This window comes from Poecile atricapillus, chromosome 2 (assembly GCF_030490865.1).
Source record: "Poecile atricapillus isolate bPoeAtr1 chromosome 2, bPoeAtr1.hap1, whole genome shotgun sequence".
Taxonomy (NCBI): Eukaryota; Metazoa; Chordata; class Aves; order Passeriformes; family Paridae; genus Poecile; species Poecile atricapillus.
In genome coordinates, this window is record NC_081250.1 from 46,885,687 (window position 1) to 46,891,941 (window position 6,255).

The window sequence follows — 6,255 nt, forward strand, 5'->3', positions numbered from 1 at the left end:
GTTTAAATATTATTCAGGGGAATCCTTTGTCCTTTTCAAAATGCTGTTACATTCATCAAGACACACATATTTGCTATTTATATGCCTCTTTTAGATTCTATTTTACTGTAGTACTGAAAGCAAAGTTCGTGACCTTTAACTACAAATTCCTCTTTACTTGCATTGCCTGAAGAATTTACACCACACTGAACTTGCTGCAAGGCTCTGAGACTGTTTCTTTACCTTCTTTGAAATACACTTGTCTAGAGGTAGGAGCCAGGGCTGTGCTTCCCAACCCCCTCGAAATTCCGACAAGAGCCCCATGCTCCTGCAATGTCGCCAGCTGTTCTCAGGGCTGCAGGAGGTGAGGGCCCCTTAGCGATGCCTGGGCATCTCTCTGCACTCCCTCACACTGGCAGAGAAACAATTTGGATCTCTGCTCTCCCTCACACTGGCAGAGCAATGTGAGGGATGCAAATACCTCTGTACAGATGCACACAAGGAGGCTTTCCATCCGGCTGGCCAGGATACCAAGACTGCTCTAACTCAGAGGCGTATCTGCCTAAACATTCAGGGCCAGCGCTGCTGCAGCTACTTTGCCTTTGTCATTTGAGCTATTGAGATGAAAGCTTTACGCCTCTGCTTTTATGCCAGCTACAAGCTTTAAATCCCTGCCTGCAGAGTCGACAGCCTCCCAGCCCTTTACCGGCCCTGTCCTTATTTGTACACAGGCAGCAACACCACGTCAAGGAGCATCAGTGCTGCAGGTTTCAGGCTCACTCCTTGTCACCAGCTGTAAGCCAGCACTTGAAAAAAAAGAGTGCTTAAATCAGCCTAAATCCAAAGGAAAACAACTATTTCCAGAATGGCAATATTCCATTATTTTTGCATTTCCATTTAAAGTGAGAATTCTTTTCTGGGTTATATATTAGCATCTCATCTAGTTATACAGCTTACAAAGGATAAAATATTGACATAAGAAATTTTACACTGAAATGAGCTATGTTTCTGCGGTTACCTGAGCAAAAACATATGGAGAATATGAAAAGGCAAGAAAAGCAATTTTCTAAAGCTCTGACATACTGAATTTATACAGATAACAGCATATGAAATATCGAACTGAAAGCAAACCCCAGCCACTTTGGACCATGACTAAGTACCCTTGGATTGAAGCTGATGATGTGCATTCCCTCAGCTCAGTGTTTCCAAATTCCATGTTGCCACTGAGCTTCATTCCCAGTCAATTAGCAGATGCTACACTATGCTGCCAGGTAACAAACGGATCTCAGTTAGCAAATAAACAGTCTTTCAACCAGACAACTGTAATTCAGGTCTTCTAGGTGCCAGGTATCCTAGATGTGCAAGATTTCAGAAATTCCATCAGGCCCTTGCATAACAGGAGGGCACTGGATCTGTCCCACTCCATATGGGCTGCTACTGGGTACTGAGTCATGTTCAACACATCAGTCATTATTTTTTCAGCACTTCAGTGTCTGGGACAACAACTGCTGAAATCTTACAGCTCTTGTACTAGGGAGCTTTAGATTGGATACCAGGAAAAATTTCTCCACCAAAAGGGTTGTTAAGTGCTGGAAGAGGCTGCCCAAGGAAGTGTTTGAGTCACCCTCCCCAGAGATACTTAGAAAAGACATAGATGTGGTGCTGAAAGACATGCTTTAGAGGTGGGCTTGGCAGTGCTAAATTAGTGGTTGGACTAGATATTAAAGCTCTTTTTCAACCTAAAAATGATTCTATGATTCTAAAACACTTTTGCCCCGGGATGGACACAGCTGACCAGTGCCAGGGTGGGCAGTCAGTGTCCAGTACCTGTCCTTCTGGGGGATGCAGGTGGCACCTACCTACAACACTACAAAGCCAGCTCGCTTTGTTCAACACAACCATATATCATAACCAAAAGTCTTAATATTCCCATACTTCCTAGCAATTATCTCCTGACTTCTCACCAAATCTCTGGCTATTTGATCTGAAGACCAGAAATTTTCTCCTCTCATATTTGGCACAGTTCAAATCACTTTTTGTTCTAGATTTTCATGTTAGCTGTTCACAACACATGAGGTGGCATGGTGTTGTTCTCCCCCATTTGAGCCATTTCTGCAGTTTAAGTCTTTCCTTTACATATTACACAGTTGTTTCCTTCTCTTTATATCTGAGGAAGAGTAGGGGGGATGCTAAATAAAAATAACAAAAACTTTTACCTTAGACAGGGTATCTCAGACACAGATACAGCTCCACCCTACAATTATAGCTCATGCCCTCCACCTGTCCATGCACACTCAGGCTGGTGACTGCTCAGGTGATGACCTGCTATGTATTTTATTTATCATACACCTCTCTGTCTCCTCCTAATCAAAATCATCGGAATATAAGCTTGAACAACTGTCATGAAACATCCAACATTTTATAAATTATGGGAAAAAACTATCTGCAGCTTTAATATGGACTTTCTCTTCTTACAACAGGAGAGTTCTCAAGCAGAGCTGGTGAGGTATTCAGCTGTGGTCAGTTCTCAACCCAGGACACCTTCACAACCTCACAATGCTTATCTACACAGATACTCAACTTCGACATCAAAACCAGTCCCCACGTTTCACAATTTCAGGCTTTAGGATGTGACTTTGTAACATACCGCAAGTGTCATAGAGGGTTTGCTAAAGGTTTTCCAGAGTGCATGTTCCCTTCATCTTCATCTCTCAGGTCTTGGCTGCACATGCCTACACACAATTTGCACAAGCACTTTAAATCAGCTTTAATTTCAGCAACACTAAGTATTACCTTGACCTGTTCCTATATTCTGCTCCCCATAAAGCTGTAGGAATGCGTCAGCTAACCAAAGGAGAGGGTGATGGAGGCAGAGAGCCAGCAGACCATGCTTTCTGACAGCAACAGCAGTTTGTGGAGCTGCTGACATTGGCTTTTTACTCAGAAAGCAGGCAGCCTTTAGAACTGTCAAAGCTTTCCGAAACAATTGTCTGGTAAAATGTACTCTGAGGACAAAGCACTGTGAGGGTACCATGAACGAAAACTCTGATCCAGCATTGTGCCTAACAGCAATCCACTATTTGAGTGCCCTTGGACCACACAGCACATGTGTGTGTGCCTAGACCCTGGAAAACCCACAAATGTGTCAAAGTTAATCCCTGCAACTAGCACAAATCAAAATTAAGATTGCATGTGAAAGTTAATTTATTCATTCCTTCAATATGTGGACGTTATAGAACAGAATTACTACCACAAAGTATATTTGATTTATATAGTACATGAAATAGGCTATCCTGATTAACTCCATTTCATTAGTTTATCTCATCCCAAATGCTCAGTGCATGACCACGCACCTTCTTCACTCCACACTTTCCAGATGTGCTGCCTTAGATTTCTGTTTCACACCTATCATCACACTGCAAGTTTACATTAGGCACATCAATGAAATTAAGTCCCCAACACCCTTGTGAGGAAGCCCATCCTTCCATCCCTGTGGAAGGTGGTCTAAACCAGTCAAATTTCCTAGTGGCTTCATGGATACCTGCAAGAGCTCAGCCCTTTACAGCAGATTCCACTTGCATTGGTGAAGGGGCCTGAACTGGGAAAGCCTTGTTCACCCTTTACTCTGGCTGACTTAGTTAAACTAACAGCAGATAATAAAGAGCATAAACATGACTCAACCGCACCTTAGGATATAACCAACTATTTTAGAGAAGCACACACCACTGCTTCCTCTAGAGCTGTGGGAGTCCACAGGTCAAATGCAGATACAAACACACACTCCACATCCTTGCTGTCCCCAAGCCGGTCCCCTTGAACACATGCACCTCACAAGAGCCACAGAAATGCCTCAGCTCCACAGCTTGCCCTCCAAGCCTGCTCTGATGCTTGTGCCTGCAAGCCTACAGGCCCTCAGGTTGGACCTACCTACTGCTCTGGCTTTCTGCTGTGCCCTTGGAAGCAGGACTGTAGTCCCTGTAAGCTAGAGAGTGATTTGCTGCAGTATCCACAGCTCTTCAAGACAGCCTCCTTATTTTGATCCTCCCTGCAGCAGGTGCTGGCCCCACCTGTGCTGACTCTGGAAGGGCTAGGAGTGCTCCATAAGGGTGGCAGCTGGAGCCACCACTTCCAAGCCCTTGAGCTCTGGGAGTGCCAAGAAAGCGGCAGGGATGTGCATACACTCCTTGAGCACAACCTGCAGATATGAGGCAGGAGAGGGGCTTTTCTGTCTGGAGTATGAAGATGGAAATAGTATCTTAAAATCAGGCTGATGCAATCAATATGACTTATGGATGGATATCTTGTAAGCATCTTGATCTTTCCAGTGAAAGGTCTCTCTCTCCCTCTTATGCACAGAGCTGTGGGGAAAAGCTCTGAAATAGAAGTACTTTCCAAAGGAAAAAACCTAATTAATAGCTGTATGAATAGTAATGCCTCCTCTCCTTAGCCTTCCCTCCTTTACCATAATAACCCCATTTTTCCATGTCCTGCACAGAGACAGCAGTGTTTTGGGGCAGAGGTACTCAGGCAGCTGTGTTCTGTGGCTTTTGCAGTGAAGAAGGAAACGTTGACCTCTCCAGCCTTACTCCTGTGTACCAGTTTGACCAAAACCTGTACAAAATATTGTATTAGAGCTTTACCTCCCCATCAAATTTCATTGAACTTAGGAAAGAGCTCAGAAGTTTTTTAGTAGGGCCTGACAAAGCACAGCTGTTCTGAAGGTCCAGCATCCCAGGCTTCTATCAGTCTTGTTTGACCCAGCCACTGAAAAAAGCTAATTGTCTGTCTGGGTATTTCTCCATGATGGCTTTTCTCCTTGGTCATTTGAAGGTTCCTGTAGCTGTGTGATGAATGAGGCTACAAAGTCTTTTGATGTAATAAAAAAAAAAAAAAAAAAAAAATTCCCAGATGAGTTTCATCTGGACCAATTCCTGATCTGGTTTATGGCCCTGACTGCATGAATTTTATGCTGGCATGTGAGCTGGCTCAGGGACAATGAATTCATCAGTGGCACTCATGTTTATGCTGTCATGTATATGGAAATACAACTTTAGCCAGACTAAATCTTTCCACCATTTGGATATCACTTACCTTCGAAAGGCTTTAGAAGAAGATTGTATTTAACATTCTCATAGCTGTATTTTGCATTAGCCTTCTCTCAAAGTTAAATCAGCTTTTCATTTCTTCAAATGTTCATCTTTCACTTTATTTTTAATTCAACGAAAAATAATAATTTCTTGATATTTTTCTCTAATTGAATGTGATTGCTGTGTCTCCTCTCAGCCTTTCAATCTTTCTCAGTCACAGAATGGTTCTGGGAGGTGGAATTACAGCTTGTAAAAATTGTGCGCTTAGACTTCAGTAATCCTGAGGAAGTAGAAAATCTCTACCTCAGGGAAAGTTTAGTTTATCCTCCTCTAAATCCTTCTAAAATCAAACACACATGCTAGTAAATGGATAGGGAAGTTTCATCCAGTGGTAAGAGCTGAACCCAACCACTCATGAAGCAAAGACTTAGTAAATGGGCATGAATGCTGAAAGCAGGCAGGGAATACAGACCCTGTGTGAAACTAAGTCGCACAAGGATCTCAATCTGGCCTGAGAAAGCATAAGGGGGAATCCAAACAGTCCTTGGAGAGGACAACAACCTTTGCAGGTGTTGTTTAGATCCTTGTTGTTTACTTGCAAGAAACAGTCAAAGGGTGTTGTTCCTAATTGTCCAATAATAGTGATGTGTTGGTTTAATGACCAATGGGAATTTTACCTCTCAGACATTCTTGAACCTGTCTATAAATGAAGATCAGAAATAATAAAACTAGCTCTCTTGGGCAACCCAGCTAAGAGAGTCTGTGTCTTTACTTCGCCGTTCCTAATACAGTGCCACAAATGGGTTCCTGGATACTGGAAATGTAGACTAAAACCAAGGGAAACCTCCCTAAAATTGTTGGAGTAGCACTTGAATGGCATCTCACCTGGTAGTGATACCTGCTACAGATGAAACCTGCTACAGATGAAACCTGCCTGAACTCTGGCAAAGCAGCTGTGCAGGTCAACACGCTCCATGGTGACAGCCCACGGCACAGAATGTCGCCTCCCCAGCTCAGAGCGTGTCTCCTACATGGGCCTTGCTGGTCACTCACTGCTACCCATCTTGTTCTCACAGCTGTGATTTAGGCAGTCACAAAGGAGTCAGTGAAACTCATTTATTTGGTCCTTGTCCAAGGGGGCAAGTAATGTCCAGAAAGATTCCCTGCAATGGACCTCTGCCACTGTGCA